This window comes from Mustela lutreola, chromosome 10 (assembly GCF_030435805.1).
Source record: "Mustela lutreola isolate mMusLut2 chromosome 10, mMusLut2.pri, whole genome shotgun sequence".
Classification (NCBI taxonomy): Eukaryota; Metazoa; Chordata; class Mammalia; order Carnivora; family Mustelidae; genus Mustela; species Mustela lutreola.
This window is the reverse complement of record NC_081299.1, coordinates 92,186,599-92,205,040: the sequence shown is the minus strand read 5'-3', so window position 1 is coordinate 92,205,040 and position 18,442 is coordinate 92,186,599. Positions and strand designations below refer to the sequence as shown.

The following is an 18,442-nucleotide window of genomic DNA, read 5'->3' as shown; positions in this document are numbered from 1 at the left end:
ACATGGGGTCCAGAAGCCTCTCCTTGTCTTTTAAAATCAGATCTTGAGGGGCACCTGGGTGGCTCAGTGGGTTAAGCCTCTGCCTTCAGCTCAGGTCGTGATCTCGGGGTCCTGGGATCGAGCCCCCACATCGGGCTCTCTGCTCAGCAGGGAACCTGCTTCTCTCTCTCTCTCTGCCTGCTTGTGATCTCTGTCAAATAAATAAATAAAATTTTCAAAAAAAAAAATCAGATCTTGACTAATTTAAGAGTTTTTGTCATTTGAGGTAACTGTGAGTTTTCCAGACTGGCATGATGTATGGCTCTGAAAAAATAGTTGACTCCAAGCCTGCCATGTCGTCTACCTAGGAGGTATTTACAGACAGAGCAAGCAAACATGGAAATAATGAATTAGCTTGCAACTCGAGTTGTGCGAAGTTTGTTTTGGATTTTATGAGTGAGTATGTGTGTGTTGTTTTGCTTAGAGGCCTGTTATCAGAATTGCTCTGTTGTGTTTTATAACTAGAAGGTGACTACAAGCCCCTTTGTGTAGCAACAGCATCCCCAAGATGGAAAGGGCTAATCTAATCCCAGCCAGGAGACCAGCCCCCTCCCCCACCCCAGTAAGAGCCCCAGGAACAGGAAAACTCCTGCTTCTACCTTCCAATGATGTCTCTTCCATTCTCTTTCCTTTGTTCCTGCAACAACTCAAAATATGACATTACTTTTCAAATAGAGGAAGTCTAGGTCACATCAGGTGTGCGCAAGCTGGCAGATGCTCATTCTCATTTTCTCTCCCTTATCTCAGATCATGTTACAGCCTTCATTGTTTATATACCTCACTCATTTAATCATTCTCCAAACATTTGCTCAGTTTGCATGTACTGGGCACCATGTCAGGAGCTGGGGATGGGAGATGAATGAGGCATCCTTCCACTCTTCCAGAAGCTTACAGTTTCATTAAGGAACAGGCACACAGACCATAACAGTAGAAGATTTAAAAAAAAAAAAAAAAAAAAAAAAAGCTTCCTTCTAGAGATATGTAGAAGTATGGACAGAGGAGGGAACAGTCAGCTTTGGTGAGAGGACTGAAAGAGGAAGGCGGGGGGGGGAGGTGGGGGAGCTCTGAGCTGAATGGTAAAGAATGAACTTCAGTTTGCTCAGCCAAACACAAATCCTGTTCTCATTAGGTGACTCTACTGTGGTAGTAGTCAACAATACTTCAGTACATCATGGTATCATGTTTTCTCTTTCTCTCAGCCAAAGAGCTCTGCTGCCCATTATAGACACCCCTAACTGAGTCATTTCAGAGAGGCGGGCAAGTGTAGCCACTGAGTGGTGGGTAGCACAGAAAAACAGGAATCATAGCTCTGCCGCTTAGGTCTCCCGGACTTGAGGAAATGTGCTTAACCCCTCAGAACCTGTCTCCCCCAACCTTCAGGAAAGTGGCATAGGAGCACAAATCCCATAGAATCTGTATGAAGCTTCAGTGAGATAATGAATAGAGAGGATTTAGCCCACTGGCATCTAGAAGGTCCTCAATAAATGCTGTATTCAGATGCAAGTGTTGTTACCTCCTCCCTGCCCGCTTCTCTCACCCCTAGGTCTTGAAGCAAGGGGCTGCCTTCACAACAGTCCATTCTTGCCTATGTTGTACCAGTAGGTGGTTGATGGGATGCATCTGGAGTCAGTGGTTTTTTATTTCAATACCTAGTTAGGGGTTTAAACTTCAGAATTTTGACAAATTGGATTACTTCACAATAATTCAATTTATACAACATGGACAAAATTATAAACAGATTTACTAAGCAATCAAAACAAGCATATGTAGCTCATTATATTCTTATGTTACCATAAACAGAGTACAAGAACGTAAGCTGAGCTTTCACTGATTCCTCCTTCCTTGGGAGTTGGCAGCTGACTGACGGCCAAGTGTAATAAGTCTGTTTCAGTCCAGTTCTTTGGCCTCTTGGCCTTTGGTCAACTTCTTTTTTATATGCCATGTTATCCTTATTGATTTCATTCACTGAATTGACCATGATCTCATAAAGGCATTTTTATTCACCTCACTGGGTTACTGTGGCAACAGATACTCTCTCTATCTTGCACAGCCCTTATGGACAGCTTCATTCATCCACCCAGTCATTGAAATACCAAAGAGATAGAAAATGCCTATTGCTGGGAAACAAAGGATTCCTTACCTTAAAGAGTTCACAGTTTGGTGGAAAAACAGAAAAACTACCCAGTAGTTACCATGGAGTGTTAGGAGGTTAGGAGAAGGTGTCCGTGGAGAGAAGAGAGACACTCAGCACAGCTCCAGAAGTCAGCAAAACCTTCCTGAGCAAAGCACTGAAGGAAGCAGGAGTAAGAGTCCTACTGGCAAGGGAAAGGGAAGGACATTCCAGGCAGAGAGAACAGCATCATCAGGGCAGGGAAGCGGACGCCATGAAGATGGGGAGGCCCGCCAGGACAAGACTGGGTCATGCCAAGAAATTTTAACTTTTTACAGAAGGTGATGAGATCCTTTGGGATGATAAGTGATGAGGTCAGTTTTCTGCTTTGGGAGATCACTCTGGCAGCAATGTGAAGGGTGAATTGGTTAGGGGCAAGGCTGGAAAGGAGAGAAGTGACAGTCATTCAGGTAAGAAATGAGGAAGACCTGAACTGACGGGAGGGCAACCGGGAAAGGAGGGCCGAGTTCACCAGAGGGGAGGGCGGGTGGAGAGAGCCTGTCATGGGAATGCAGGGTGATCCTGGTCCTGCTGAATGAGAATGAAAAGAAGCAGCAACTTTGGGATGGGCGTTGAGGAGCGCACGTGTTGTGACGAGCACTGGGCGGTATACGTAACTAATGAATCATTGAATACTGCATCAGAAACTAATGATGTATTATACAGCGGCGAACTGAACATTAAAAAAAAAAAAAAAAGAAGAAGCAGCAGCTTTGGGATGGGGTGCGAACAGAAAGGACTGCTATCTTTCCTTCTTGCTTTTTCCTTTCTTGATGCTGCTGTTGAAGGAGCAGGAGGCTGGCTGAGGACAAAGCAAAAGCTGGCGCCTTGCACCCCCCCTTCAGCCGCTCCCCTCCATATGTGTAGCATTCCTCAGGCACCCCTGACTGCCATAAAACGATAAATAGTTAACTTGCAGAGATCACAGTCCTGCAAGGTAGGAGTCTCCCCTGGTTTGCAAATGTCCTTGAGATTTACAACAAAGAAGTTACCTTATCAATAGCCCTAATGTCACCCTCCCCTCCATGAAAAACCGAAGGAGGTGGAGGTAGAAGGAAAAGTAAATACTTCTAAACCTAAATCTCATTAACAGGGGTGCTTAATAGCAGGAATGTAACATTCCACCAGGAGACTCCCAATTGTGTTCAAACTATCAATCAATCAGCTCAGCCCCACCCGAAACTTGTTTGTATCTGTCTATAAAAATCCTGCACTGACCCAGCTCTGGACCTCTTGGCGTTATCGGCAACCAGCACCGCAGAGGTCCAGGTTCGATCCTGCAATAAACGACCCTTGTTGATTGGCTGTGACTCACGTCTCTGGCGGTCTTTTAAGGTGGGGGTAATATTCAACTGGCATTTCACTGTCTCTTTTTCTTTTCTCTTCTTTTTTTAAAAGATTTTATTTATCCAGTTGACAGAGGGAGAGAGAGCACAAGTAGGGGGAGCAGCAGGCAGAGGGAGAGGGAGAAGCAGGCTCCCCACTTAGCTGGGAGCCCAAGGTGGATCTCGATCCCAGGACCCTGGGATCATGACCCAAGCTGAAGGCAGACGCTTAACAACTGAGCCACCCAGGGGCCCCTTGCTTTTCTTGAATAACCGTCTCTCTCCATCCCTCTCTCCCTCTGTCCCCCTCCCTCCTCCCTGTCTCCCCCCCCCCTTCTTCCTCCACCTCTTTCTCTCATTGTCTCTGTTTTCCACACTCTGTGTACAAAAGACTACTGTGATAGAAAGAGTTTGAGATTTGGATTGAGATTCGTCTGGATTAAAATGTTAGCTTTGCTAGGACTAGCTTTCTAGCCCTAGGCAAATTATTTCATTTCTCCCCTGCTTCCTTTCTCCTTCTGCAGAACAGTAACAACCGAACTGTGTGGAGAGGAGAGCGAACAGCAAAGGAGATGTAGTCATCAGAGAGGGAGTTTTTGTTAAGAACATAGAAATCGCTCTGTGTATTTTGAAGAGTAAGGAGTTTAAGGCAGGAGACTGGATACTTAGGAAACATTTAGAAAGGGCAGAGGAGTAAAATTCACTCTTTGAAGCACCCTTTCCGGAGCTTTGGAGCCACTATACTTTCCTACCTAGGCTTGATACCATTAACTGTTACTGTTATTTTTGTGGGTGCCCCTGCTGCTGTTGTTGCCCTTGTTTTGATTTTTGTTTGGAATTCAGCATCCAACCCCACTCCATTTTATGCTCTTCTTGTATTAAGGGACTCTAGTTCTGGGCGACTCAATTTCCAGCCTCCCTTGCCAGCAGGGTTCTCTCTTCAGTCCCACCAATGAGAGGCGTTTGTGTGAGATTTGGAAGGCAGAGGATAAACAGAAGTTAGTTTTCCTCCAACAATGGAAGGCACCTTGGAGTTTTATGGGTGCCTCCAACATTGTCTTGCAAATTAGCACCTCCCTGCAGCAGGTAGATGGCATCCCCTCCAGAGTTTTTGCAATTTCTTGGAACTTCTGGTAATTTTCTGACAGCAGTAAACCTGAGAACAGTGTTTCCTGCTTTCTGTAAGTTCTGAGAGGTTTTGAGCACCTAACTTCCTGTTATCTGTACCTTCCTACTTATCTAAAGTAATGCCTGTTTTCCTGACCAAACACCAACCGAAAACTTTCTGGCAACTACTCTTCAGTATCTTTGCCACCTTTCCCTGACCATTAAAACATCTGAGACTCTCAAGGTTTTAGTTCTAGGTCCTTTTCAAGGATACTCCGTAAGTGAATGTATTCAGTCCTAACTATTCCATTTATTTTCTATGATCTTACAACTCCCCAAACTACTGTATCTCAAGCCGGAATCTCCTTTGAGATACAAACTTAAAGACCCATTTTTTTTTTTTTTTTTTAGAGAGAGAGAGAGAAAGCAAGGTCGTGGGTGTGGGAGGTGTGGGAGGTGTGCAGAGGGAGAGAGAGAGAGAATCCCAATGGATGGCTCCATCTCAGGACTCTGAGATCATTACTTGAGCTGAAATCAAGAGTTAGACTCTTAACTGACTGAGGTACCCGGATATCCCCATACATCCAATTTTATATTCTGTGTCCATTTGACTGTTTCACAGGATCCTCAAACTAGCATATGAAACAGAACTCATGAGCTATCCCTGTCTCTTCCATCTAACCTCTTTCTCTTCTAGATTTCCCTTTCTAAGAAAATGACCTCCCTCTTCACCCCGAAGCTTCATCTAGAAATCTAAGATTCATTCTGGCCTCATCCCTCTCCTACACCCCCCCCCCACAGGCAACCAGTAATCAAGCCATCTTTATCCAGTATACCTTGAATATGACCACTCCCTCCAGCCCCACCGCCATCACCCTCCTCTGATCCACACTACGTTTGATAAGTGTGATAAGCTCCCATCTCCCTGTCTCCATGCCCACCCACCTCAGTTCATCCTCCACACCAGGGCCAGGACCAGAGTGATCCTTTGATAACAGAAATTTGACCAGGTTATCACTTTGCTCAAACCCTTTGATGACCTCCCTTTGCTTTTAGTGTATCCTCACCCTGACCTCCAGGCCCTGGGCAGTTCCTGCCTGCTCCACACCCCCGCCAGCCCTCCCTCACTGCTGGGCACCTGCTGTATTCTGTGGAGCGTGTTGTCCCACTCTGCCTCCACCCAATTCCTCTTCATTCTTTGGTCTTAACCTCTTCATCTCTTTTTCAACTCGCTGAGTTAGATTAGGTCTCAAATCTGTAACAATTTGTTAAAAGTCTGTCCCCCACCCCCCAGCTAGAATGTAAAGTGCATGAGAGCAGAATACTTTCCTGTCTTGTTTATCATCGTAGCCTTAGTTCCTAGCACAAAGAAGGCATTTATTCCAGGAATTAATAGTACATGATAAATGGTCATTCTTCTTCGCCCCTACCTTCTCCTTCTCCCTCCCTTCTTTACTGTTTTGTCTCCTCCCATCCCTTCAAAGGCTAATGTCACTCTGCTGCTACTCCTCTGGTTATTTTTTCCCTGCTTCCCTCCCCCCCACCTCTCTTCTATCCTACTTGGCTGTTGTGCATTAGTTAGCCCTTGTTCTATTTGTCTTCCTGTGGTTCTTCCGTCTTTGAGTTTCCCTAAGAGGAGAAGCATCTATTAATCTCTCAGGATGCCCCAGAGTTGAGGTCAGAAGTGACACATTTCCAGCAGATCACCTGATAGGTCTCCCAGAAATAAAACAACCAAATAAAACAACCTCTGTCTCCTGTTGCCCTGCCTTTGTCTTAAATTGGCCACCTCAATTCCAGGAATTGGCCCTCAATCAGACTTTGATGTTCACCTCATTCTAGAGCAAGGAACACAGGCATATGACTTAATTTGTGTCCTGCCTTCTTTCCAAGATTATATAAAGCAACATTATAAAGTTAATAAGATAGAACTATTGAGACCCTTCAAAAAGAAAAAGAAGCAAGTGTACTGAACTTGAGGGATAAAATAATTAGTTGACTCTAAGCTCCCTGACAGCCAGGGCAAAGAGGGAAATGACATAAACAATGGCTCTCACTTTTAGAAAAGAGCAAACATAGCAGTTCATCAAAGGAACATTTTAAGAAATCCCACCTTGAGATTTCACTTTTTTTTTTTAAGATTTTTTTTTTTTAATTTCTTTGACAGATAGAGATCAGAAGTAGGCAGAGAGGCAGGCAGAGAGAGAGAGAGGGGATGAAGCAGGCTCCCCACCAAGCAGAGAGCCTGGTGCGGGGCTCGATCCCAGGACCCTGGGATCATAGACCCAAGCCAAAGATAGAAGCTTTAACCCACTGAGCCACCCAGGCGCCCCGAGATTTCACTTTTTTTGTGGGATACTAATCATCCCAAGTGTTCAATTCACTTTAATTTCACAAACATCCTTCGGTAGCTACTGTGGGTCAGGCACTATACTAGGTACTAAAGGTTCAAAGACAAATGACATCATACCTACTTTTGTAAATGTCATCTGAATGATTTAAAATTCAAGTATTCCATGGCTTTGTCTTGTTTTTATAGTTACTTTGTAAATATCATTATGTATTTACTCCCAAAACATGTAGAACTGACCTTACATGTGATCAGAATTATAAAGTCTCTTTCTCTATTCCTTGATAATTCCCCAATTCTACCACCCTTGAACCGGAATAATCATTTCAAAATGCAAATGTGGCCATGTCTTGACTTTGCTTAAATCCCATTGATGCCTGTCACCGCTTTGGTTCTGGAATACTTTTTTTGTCAATGGAGTGCCTTGGATGGAGTGGGCATTTAGGACTTTCATCTGTCCTCTTGGAAAAGACTTTCCCCAAAGGAAGAGCTTCCTGAGCATAAGCAAATAGGGTCAACTTCAGAAAGGCCAGTGGGGGCACTCTTAGAACTGACTTCTTTTACAGTTTTCCCAGGTGCTGGCCCTGATTTTGTGCTTCATGTGGGATCCAAGTTTCTGGCATCCTACATGTAAACTCTGCAGACTGTAAGGTTTCCTTTCATGACAACCAACAGAGCACTTTCCTTTCCCAACTCAGGACTCATCTTTTGTCATGGTTCTTACTCTGAGCCTCTGCAGCTTAGATCTTAGCAAATCTTCTGCTAGCAAACAATAATATGGCCTTCTACGTTATCTAATATGAGCAGCTACGTTGTAACCTCCTGTAGCTTTAGTCTCACTTCACCTTCAGGAATCCAATGACTAGGAATCTAGGAAAAGGATTCCCAAGGAGGAGAATCCATTCTCTTCTGGAGAACTGCTTTTGCAGAATGAAAATCTTACCTTCGCACACACTGCCACTCTGCACTCCACTGATGGCTTGTCAGTTACTCTCCTGCAATCATGAGAAGCAAGACATTAAAATGAATCTCTTTTGCCTCACTATATACTGTGGCTCCAAGACAGTGGATGCAGTTGCTCCCCGAACAAAGTAGGCGACGAGGTCACCCAAGCAGGATATACAAAGGAGGATTGAGAACCGGGTTTGCAACTGTCAGATGATCATCCAACTCCAAGAAAGGAGTGGGAGATTATTGACAGAATTTCTTTGGAAAGAACTGTTAGTGTGATATAAAGTCTGAATCTTCCCCATGGAGGAAGGGTGGGTATGAGTCCCATATCTTTAAGCCTGGTGAGAAAAGCTTCAAAGAAATCACTCAGAGATTTTTCTGGACTCAAAGTCAAGACATGGCCACATTTACATCACTCAGGGACCTGTGTCCCCCTGACTCTCTGGGGGTACCACGTTCGTGCTGGACCTGTGACCAAGAAGCATAAATGTGCAAGGCAATGGGACCCCAACAGAGAATCTGTGTGGTATAAAACTAGAAGCTTGAGTGGTCTTGTAGGCAAGTGCTGAAAGACGAACAGCCTTCCAAAGGAACAGAAAGTGAGAAATCCCAGGAAATAATAGGAGGTTGGATGTCACTGAAGAAATCACTAGCGTGTCCCAGAAAGAGACAACTTTAAACATGTCAATACCTGTCAGCTCTAAACACCCACCACTGTCAGAGGAAGCCAATGTCAATCTCACCACCATCTGTCATATGAGGCTTTGCTTGCCTGCATATCTCTGTATTCTCCCCCACCACAACCACATCAATCCTGGACCAGCCAAGACCATCCATGTGAGAAGGAAGGGAGGCAGAGACCTAAGGGAGCCAACCCCACTTCCCTCTTGTCATCACAGGCTCCCCACCTTCAGCAGGTCTAAATCAGGAAGGAGAGAAACTTATATTTTGAATGGAATCTGGTGTTGGTTATTATAGGGAACTGGATCTATTAATGACAGAAAATCAGACTTTCTGCAATTAAAAACAAACAGAGGACTTCATTATCTAATGATAATTGAAAAATATGTACCTAAGATTTCATAAAGAGGCAGGAAAAAATCCAGATCCACAAAACGTATTTGAATGGGCTGCATGGGAAGAGAAATTGTCCCATAATTGTCCTTAATTGTCCTTACAATTCTTCTTATTCAGTGCATGCTTGGATGACTTCAGCCCTGGCTTACTGTCTTCCTCCTCACATGACTCATGTCATCATCCTTGGTGATTGCACCATCGACTGTCCAGCAAATATCAACTCTTTTACCTGAACTACTGGTGCTGGGTTTTTTGGCACCGCATGACTTGTCTCAGCCAATGTACTGTTAGAGGACGTGAATATGCTTGTAGGCTTTGGCCTGGCTCTCACCATGGCGGGCTGCATGAGATGAACATGCCCCTACAGCCTTGGCCCCAGAACAAATACATCTGCAGCAGATCTGAACCAAAACCAACACACGATCTAGGAGGTATTCATCAACTTTTCCAAGGTCATATAACCAGTAAAAGGCAAAGCTGGATCCAGACCCAGGAAGCCAGTTTCTGGAGTCTGTGCCCTCAACTGTTCTATGTGCCTCTCAACTTGTACACATCCTTGATTTCTTTGCTTTTTCACTTATTAGTAAAATGGCCTGAAAAGTTTTAACAGGGTTAGGCAAAGCCAATTGGAGTGTCCAAAATTCAGTGGGATATCTTTTTAAATATTGGTAAGAGATGTATCATCAAAAAAAAATATGAAAGATTGCAAGATTCTATCAAGTTAAGAGGAAAGTATATTTATGTAGTTTAAGGTTCCCTTCGGATTCAAGGGGCTTCATATTTAAATAGAAAATAGGTACGCATTTCAAGATCCAAGCTAAATGATCAACAATGTGGGGTTAAAGACCTCTGGTGAGATAGAGAATCAGGCCATGAGATTACCTTCTGGGAACACTTTTTCCCACCTCATCTCTGCAATCCTACTTCTTTGCTCCTTCTCACTTTCCCCAGGCCACTTTTTTTTTTTTTTTTTTTTTAATAGAAGATTCTTCATATTCCCACTACCACACTACCAACCTATCTCAACTTTACCCTTCAAGTCAGGGTTTCTGCGATGAACTGACCTTTGGCATTTAAATTCTGACTTCTGGCTGCTTCTCTGATCTCTTCTGTCACCACACCCTGCTCCAGCAGTGTGGCCATTTCTGCTGTCTGCCACAACCCAAGTTCAGGCTGGCCTCAGGTCTTCACATTCCCCATGCCTGGAAGGCTTTCCCCAAATAACCAAAAATACCTCTTAGCATTCAGATTGCAGCTCAAATATTTCCATCTCAGACCTTTCCTGGACCACCTATCTAAAATAGCATCCTCTACTCTTCTCTCCTTTTTGAATGGATAGGATTCATCCTCAGCCCAGAACAATGCCTGCGGTCAGAGAATGACCCCTGAATCCACTCATGGTCTTCATTGTTCTATTGTGCTATTAGGATAAATCAGAGGTCTGTCTTTGGTTTATTTAGTATCTTCTACATAGTAAATAGTTTATCATACTATTATGTAATAGCTTCTGTGATAGTCTATCATACTGTTATGATAGCATACATATATATCAGTAAGTATACAGAGATGATAAGCAGTACTTTGAAAAGCAATTGAATATCATATTTACCAGGAGATGGGGAATGAAAGTAAAAAATGGCAGTCTTACATGTACATTTTTAAGGGGAAAAAAGTTAAAGCTATTGGCTTCATTATTATGTAATTGAATAATACCTTATAATGAATATAGAATTTCATAACCTATGTAATATTCTATTATGTAATAGAATATTTTAAAATGAAAAACCTATAATGGGGGTGCCTGGATGGCTCAGAGTGTTAAGCCTCTGCCTTCAGCTCAGGTCATGATCTCAGGGTCCTGGGATCGAGCCTCACATCGGACTCCCTGTTCAGCTGGGAGCCTGCTTCTCCCTCTCTCTGCCTGCCTCTCTGCCTACTTGTGATCTCTGTCAAATGAATAAACAAAATCTTAAAAACAAAATCAACCTATAATGTATTGGATTTTTTTAAACATGTTTTTTGCATGTAATTCTGGTAGATATCTACGTGTGCTTGGTTTCATTTACTCTTCCCAGCAAGGTGTTCCCATGGGGCTATTATTACACCTATTTTATTTTATTTTTTATTTTTTTTAAAGATTTTATTTATTCATTTGACAGACAGATCACAAGGAGGCAGAGAGGCAGGCAGAGAGAGAGGAGGAAGCAGGCTCCCCGCTGAGCAGAGAGCCTGATTCGGGGCTCCATCTCAAGACCCTTGGACCATGACCTGAGCTGAAGACAGAGGCTTTAACCCACTGAGCCACCCAGACACCCCTAATATTACACCTATTTTATTGATTTGGAAAGTGATTCCATGGGTAGGACCGTCATGGGTCTAACAGGAGTACTAGGGAGATTTAGTCAGCTGTTTTGGGTTTCCAGTCTCTCATTCCCTTGATTCATTTTTACCCAGTTTGAAAGCCCTGGTTCCCATTTTCAAGGAATCTCATGGACCCGATAACTTCCCTTTGTTGACTCCTGGACCCCACACCTGGGCTTTTACGCTGCACCCCTATACTCTTTTCTTCTGGCAAGTCTGCTCAGTGCCTGGAATGCCTGAGCTCCACTTTGCACGGGGAGGATGTCTTAGTCCTCACAGGCTGCTTCTTCCACTCCGTGTGTTGTATTTTTAGGTCATCCATGCCAAAGTATGTTTCAATGTATGTCATGTTCTTACTTCTTTTGTTTGCTCTTCTTCCCCTTTATAATCTCATTCTGAGTGATGCCTGCCTATTGTTAAAGTTTCTACAGCCAATGAAATATCTATTGTTCATTTAGTACTCATTTGCAAGGTAATTTTATTAAATCTTCATCTCTCCCTACTGCACTATAATGCTGGATACCACACTGTAGGCATCCCCAGCACAACACAGGGCTTCGCCCACAGCAGACTTTGTTGCCTATAGTGCAGTGGTCACTGGTATTCTTTGTGATTTCCCTGTAGCACTGTAAAAATCAGAAGCCTCAAAGAGATGCAAAGCTCTCTGAAGCTCAACGTGGACTGCACTCCCAAGTTTGAAACTTTTCAGGCGCTGAAATGCCAGATGGAGAAAGCTGAGTGGAGCATTTGCGGTGTGAGAAAAAAATGATAAGCATTCCCAGGATGATACTTGGGTTTGTCTCTGTAGCAGGATGCTTATCTCTCTGCAGTGGTGACTCACTGGCCCTAACTGACAGCTGGAACAATTGTGGGTAGGAGAGCTAGACCAGCCACCCAGCCAGAGATTAAGCAGCTGGGTTTAGATTAAGCACAGGGAATGTGTAAGGAAATCTGATGGTCTGGTGAGTTTTTATCATTGGCTTCTGCTAGCCTTTCCTTTCCTGCTGCTTCTCTATTCCCAGGCTGGGATAGTGAGGTCAGATGCTGAATTGGTTGTTAATTGTTGGCCAATATCTTGGTCAGAGTATAGAGAACCATTTTCTACTTGGAATGGCCTCCTGACTTTCAGCAGAGATCTTGGTAGAAGCCTCTATAAGAATGATCTTTTGGCTCAAGACGCTATTTATTTTGGGCATTTCTCAACTTTGAGGGCTCCAGACCTCAAAGAATCTGTAGAGCGTTTCTGCCTGATAAAGCAGAGACCAGGGACTTGGCAGAGTTGTTCTTGTTCCTCCCGTGTCACTTTCTACTTAGATTTTTCTTAAATCTTCTCAGCCCTCTCTCCTGATGAGGGACACCTAAGCTGACCAACCAGTCTCACTGTTGGATTACTAATATTTAAATATAAGTGTAGAATCTTTTATTTATAAACCATATGCTGTATCAAATGTTGTAGTTGATATTTGCAGCTATTATCCTTAAGAAGTAATTGCATGTGATTTTTTCTTCCCTTAGGGTGAGGAGACAAAGATAGTAAGAACCACAATGAAACCTATTTGTAGGCCAAGTACTTGATTTGAAGGAGTGGTCTGAGAGCCCCTCTGCTTGCATATCTGTATTCACCTTGCCTCACACAGGCATCGATATTCTTCCATCACCCTTTGAGTTTTAAAGAAGATCATTTTTAAAAATTAAACTAACCTTAGTGTGGGTAATACACTAATTCATTTTTCAAAAAAAAATTTTTGAGGGATGCCTGAGTGGTGCATTCAATTAAGTGTCTGATTTTCAGCTCAGGTCATGATCTCAGGGTGGTGGCATCGAGCCCCTCTTGGGGTTTTGTGCTCAGTGTGGAGTCTGCTTAAGATTCTCTCTCCCTCTCTGTGCCCCCCCAACACTTGCATGCTCTCTCTCTCTAAAATAAATAAATCTTTGGGGGGAAAACGATCCTTAAAATTTTTTTTTTTTTTACTTGAGTATAGTTGTTACCCATTTACATTAGTTTCAGGTGTACAACATAGTGATTCAGCTTCTCTAAAGGTTATGCAGTGCTCACTACAAGTATAGCTACCATCTGTCACCGTGCAATGCTATTATAATATCACTGATGACATACTCTAATTAATTTTTTAACCATAAGTATTCTATTAAAAAACCCACAAGTTTGTCAAAGACTTGAGACAGGCATGTTTTCAATACCATCAACAAAGGAGAATTGAGATACTGGATATTTAGGTCTTCACGGGTGGATCAGGCTGGAGGGTGAGATGAAGATGGAGAAGAAAAGGAAAGATGCGGAAGCACATTGCTATGGAGCAGTAATCATAATGGCAGTCACCATGGACATCTATTATTTTTTCCTGCCAGTATCTATTCTGGTTTGAGTACTCGGATTTTGCTTTGCGGGACCCCTGCCTCTTGTTGGATTTATGTCTGACAACTTTCAGTGAAGGTGCTCACCCTTCCCTGTCCAAGGCTGGGCCAGTCAAATATACTTTTTCCTAGATATGAGTCCTGGGAAAGATGCAAAGAAACAGCTGGATCCATCATCCCAAGAGCAGCACCCTCCCAAGATTCTTCATCAGATCCTACCACCAAGATTCCCAGAGCTCTTCTAATTCCTACCCATTCTGAAGCCCAAACCTCCAACTCTTCTTCAGTTAAGTGAATTAACCCATATCCTTCTAGTTGTTTGTTTATTTTGGACAAAGTGAGCGAGAATTAGTTTCTGCTTGTTGCAACCAAAAAAAATCTGACAGCTGGATGCATCTGTCTGAAGGAAGCAGGAGGCAGTGGACTGGCCCTGGCAGACCAAAGGCTCAAGGAGAGACAACTTGAAAGGAAGGGAAAGAGCACTGAAAAAGGAAGAGGGAGGCACTAATGGCACCCACATTCTTCAGAATTTTGGCTAGAGGTACCCCTGGGTGGACAATCTTATTTACCCTTTAAAAGCTTCCTTCTTGTTAGTTAGTTAGGAAGTCATCTTTCTTTCTACCTACCTGGTCTAGAGGTCCCACTATGAAAGCTCTTTTGGTGAGACCAAAAATAATTAATTAATTAATTGCTTAGGGTTCTTTTTTTCTCCTAAATTCATAATTCATTCATTCTACAAATATTTACTTAGCACCTACTGACTGCGTGATATTTCAAGGTGAAATAGGGGCACTTGGGTGGCTCAGTTGGTTAAGCATCTGCCTTTAGCTCAGGTCATGATCCCAGGGTTCTGGGATTGATCCTGGTATCATCAGGCTCCCTGCTCAGCAGGGAGCCCACTTCTCCCTCTCTCCCTGCCCTTCCCCCTGCTCGTGTTCTCTCTCTCAAATAAATAAATAAATTTTTTAAGGTGAGCTAAATGCAGCCCTCATAACTTAAGAAACGTAAGGTCTAGGGGCGCCTGGGTGGCTCAGTGGGTTAAAGCCTCTGCCTTTGGCTCAGGTCATGATCCCAGGGTCCTGGGATGGAGCCCCACATCAGGCTCTCTGCTCTGCAGGGAGCCTGCTTCCCTTCCTCTCTCTCTCTCTGTGCTTCTCTGCCTTCTTGTGATCTCTGTATGTCAAATAAAGAAATGAAATCTTTAAAATATATTTATATCTATATCTTTATCTATATTTAAGATATAGATATCTTGGGATCATGACCTGAGCTGAAGACAGAGGCTTAACCCACTGAGTCACCCAGACACCCCAGGTATAGAGTTCTTAAATCACTATATTGTATACCTGAAACTAATATAACATTGTATGTCAACTATACTTCAATTAAAAAACACATGGAAGTAAAAGAAATAGGTATGAGATAATCATTTAGAATGGGCATTTGTATTTGTCATCTTAAAAAAATTTAAGATTACTTTCTAATTCAGTTTTTAAAGTTACTTGATGAATACTACATAGCGAAGTAATAAGAAATATATTTTTTTGTCTCTACCTCTGGCTCCTACTTGTATTTGCTCTTCGACCTCAGTTCCTGATAAGATGTTATAATTTCCTAAGTGATAGGTGTGTCTACTGCAGAAATCCTAAATCCCTTGGGATTTCTTGGGCGATAGGAATATCTTTTGTTCTAATGAGGTGACTGTTTATGGTGGCCTCCTGGGTGGTCATTGTTCACTAGAAAGACCAAACCATGATTAGAAACTTGGAACTTTCAGCCTCACCACCCTCATTCTTCAGAGAGAGGAAGGAGCTAGAAATAGAATTAATAATCAGTCATGCCTATAAGATGAAGCCTCCATAAAAATCCCAAAGGTACAGGGTTCAGAGAGCTTTCAGGTTGGTGATCACCTCCATGTGCAGGGAAGGTGGTGCACCCCAAATCCATAGAGACAGAAACTCATAGGTTTAGGAACCTTCCAGACCTTGCTTTATATATCTCTTTTCTTTCTGTTCATTCAAATCTTTTAAAAGACGTTTTGCATCACATCAACAATGGTGAGTAAAGAAAAGAAAGAAATCAAGTGGGTTAAAAACCTTTAAAAACACTTTTGAGGGGCGCCTGGGTGGTTAGTGGGTTAAAGCCTCTGCCTTTGCTTTGGGTCATGATCCCAGGGTCCCGGGATTGAGCCCCACGTCGGGCTCTCTGCTCAACAGGGAGCCTGCTTCCCCCTCTTTCTCTGCCTGCCTCTCTGCCTACTTGTGATCTCTCTCTGTGAAATAAATAAAAAATCTTAAAAAAAAAACCAACAAACTTTTGATTCAATTATACTTTCATTAAGATAGACTGCATCAAAGGAAGAACCCTAAACCCAAAGATTAGGGCCCCTGTGTCAGAAAAGGAAAAACTCCCACTTGTTGGGCATGTAGAGTCCCCACAGACTTCATCAGTGTTCTCTTTAATCTCCCCACAATCTCCCCAGGAAGAGGAGGAGGGACAGAATGGAGGGACCACTTCTTCCATGACACATTAATCTCACAGCTATGAGCATAGCAATGTGTCGCTGACTCAGAGCCCCTACTCTGCCTGATTTTCAAAAAACATACAGTGTTATATTAGTTTCGGGTGTACAACATACTGATTTGACAATTTTATACATTACTCAGTGTGTACCATAGTAAGTGTAGCTGCCGTCTGTCACCATACAATGCTATCACAATACCATGGATTATATTCCTTGTGCTATTCTTTTCATCCTTGTGACTTATTTGTTTTTTATCTGCACGTTTGTACCACTTAACCCCCTTTATCTATTTCGCTCCTCCCCCCACTCCCTTCCCCTTTGGCAACCATCAGTTTGTTCTCTGTATTTATAGGTTTGATTCTGCTTTTCGCTTGTTTATTCTTTTTTTTCTTCTTTTTTTTTTTAGATTCCACATATGAATGAGATCATATGGTGGTTGTCTTTCTCTGGGTCCATTAATGCTATCACAAGTAGCAAGATCTTATTCTTCTTTATGGCTGAGTGATAGAGCATTGTATAGATACCATGTCTTCTGCACTCTGTCATCTATCTGTGGGCACTGAGGTTGCTTCCAGATCTTACTGCTGTTGTTTTAAGGGGAGCAGGCTGCTGCTGGGGTGGGAGCACCTCTATAACAATGAAACAAGGAACGGCCTTGCCGATGAGGATCTTTCCAGGGGCAGAATTCCAGTGGAAGAAAATGGTTCCTTAAACTCTGGGGCTTTTCAGTGTCCCAGGCACTTTAAGTAAGAACAAGTTGAAAATCTCTCCTTAGAGGAAAAAAAGGGAAATGAAAGATAAATTACATTTCATAAAGCGTATATCAAGATCATAGGATTTTAGAGCTGGAAGGGGTATTAGAAAGAATCTAATTAAAAGTCTCTTTTTTTTGCAACAGAGGCCTCAAGAGGTGGAAATAAATTGCCCAATGTATCAGTGATAGAACTAAGAATTGAGCCTAGATCCATTACTTCCTATTGCCGTGCTCTTTCTACTGACCTTATCTAATTTTTTATTTATTTCTTTAAATTGTTTCTTTGACTCACACATATCAATGTTTTACTTAAATCTTTGACTCATTCATATCAATGTGTTACTTAACAGGTAATATTAGAAAATCACTATGGATTGTTTTATTTCTAGATAAAACCTGGGGGGATTTGAGAGCTGCTCTCCATGATCCCCAGCCTGGCAAACTGCCACATCCACTGTCAGAATTATGGACAGAATACCTGGAAAGAAAGAAGCATGGAATTAAAATCTTAGCCTCTGCCAAATACAACCCATCCCCAGTGAATTTGCATATTTAAAGAGATTGCACTGTTAAGCAGAGAGAAAGAGCAGGAGATTTGGAAAAAATGCCAGTTCCAAATCTATGAGTTTGTTATTTTAGACAAGTTATTTAACCTCTCTATATCACAGTTTCTACATTTGTAAGATTACAGATAATATTGGTTCTCTTCGGAGATGGATCTTTAAGGTCAAAGTGAATTGAATGGGAATCTCCCATAAGCGTGAGCTAATCTTACATCTGAAAGCCCAGCCCTGGCACTTGGTAGATATAGAGCATTTGTTGAGTGACTGACTGACTGACTGAAAGGTACTGAAAGGTGCACTTCAGAGACTGGCTGGAAGTGTCAGATGTTGGGGGGTCGGAGGCAGAGGGTGGCAGTGGGGTGCTGTTGAGAAAAGAAGAAACCGGAGAAGGGGCATAAATCTTCCCTTCCATTCTTTGGAGTATGGCCTTAATGCACACTGATGCTTCTTTCTTTTTTTTTTTTTTTTTTTTAAAGATTTTATTTATTTATTTGACTGAGACACAGCGAGAGAAGGAGCACAAACGGGGAGTGGGAGACGGAGAAGCAGGCTTCCAGTCAAGCAGGGAACCCGATGCGGGGCTCGATCCAAGGACCTGGGATCATGACCTGAGCCGAAGGCAGATGCTTAATGGACTGAACCACCCAGGCACCACAGTACATTTGTTCTATGAAAGTTCTGTATAAGAACTGGGCCTGGAGCCTACTTAAGGAAAAAGGATGATTCTAAGGAGAAACATGTACCCCTATTTTATAGCAGTATTATTTACGATAGCCAAGGTATGGAAGCAGCCCAAGTGTCTGTTGATTGATGAATGGATAAATAAGATGTGATACATATGGTGGAAT

General features: G+C 42.7%; 1 long non-coding RNA gene across 2 annotated transcripts in view; it reads left to right on the top strand.

The window, feature by feature from the left end:
* The window catches only part of LOC131810225 (uncharacterized), a 44,824-nt gene that overhangs the window by 4,085 nt on the left and 22,297 nt on the right, over window positions 1–18,442 (top strand). Inside the window, exon 1 of one of the 2 annotated variants that reach the window (XR_009345481.1) lies at window positions 2,129–2,619. The exons of the other annotated variant lie outside the window; for it this stretch is intronic. This is a non-coding gene — a long non-coding RNA (uncharacterized LOC131810225). Of the gene's footprint in view, window positions 1–2,128; window positions 2,620–18,442 lie in introns of those variants that run through there. 2 annotated transcript variants of the gene reach the window in all.